A 1,065-nucleotide genomic window follows, 5' to 3' on the forward strand; every position below is an offset into this window, starting at 1 on the left:
CTGCCATATCGAAAGTCATTCTCTCCATCAGTGACTTGTAGCATGACTCGCCAAATAATACCCATTCATCAGAGGGGCAGATCAAACCTTCATTGCAGCTCGATACCACAAAATAAAAGGCTACTGCGAAAAGTAGAAATAAGGACTTCATGATTTTATGAAAACGAATAAACTAAAAGATAAACAAGACTACTTTGTGGAGAAAAGGGTTATCGTGTAATGTCAATGCTAACATGTACCAATGCTCAGAGCTCGAACTTACACAAATAAGCTATTTTTGCACGTTGGGTGCCATAAAAGAGCTTTTGTATTGTACTCAAACAAGCATGCTTAATTCAAAAGGTCTTTTGTTGCACTGCAACAAGGAAAAGCAATCTATTTTTGTTGATATGCGTGTGACTCCATCATGGTGTTTAATTATCTTTCATGTTGTATGAATACTTTGTCATGCTGCTGTAGCGTATCAAGTACTGTATACAAATACGAAAAAACACGAAAACCTCCAATAATTTTGCCAATTATAGGTGGGTATGCAACTAGCAGCTATTATTTGAGCTTGAGCGATGATGAGCAAATAAATCTGAAGTCCGTACGACCACGTTCCATTTTAAAGATGGTTAAGCTATCGGTATACATGAGCAAGTTTTGGTGGGCGACAAGACTTGACCAGAAACTGTGTCGTAGCTCTCGAATTGACCATGATACGACCATGCTCGAGTGCGTGATTCGATATAGTCAACCTCCCTGTGCGCAATGGTTTCTGGTTAGTCTAGACGATGCAGTCAAGTCTTGTCGCTCAGTCGAACTTGCTCCAGAGGGTCCATAGTTTCACACTTTTGCCTTAAAAATGTTTATTATTTGTAGCCGGTGGTGGGTATACTGACAATGGTAATTCAAATTCTGCCCCGACTGCACATCTATTGAAAGTACGTGCAGGAGTGGGATGTGGCTTCAAATATCGAGTAATAACATACAACAATATGAACTGGTGTTAAATTTTGCCATTATGACATTTTATTGCTTGCATACAAACATGATAATGTTAAGCTTACAGAATAAGTTGCT

This window comes from Asterias amurensis, chromosome 13, assembly GCF_032118995.1.
Source record: "Asterias amurensis chromosome 13, ASM3211899v1".
NCBI lineage: Eukaryota > Metazoa > Echinodermata > Asteroidea > Forcipulatida > Asteriidae > Asterias > Asterias amurensis.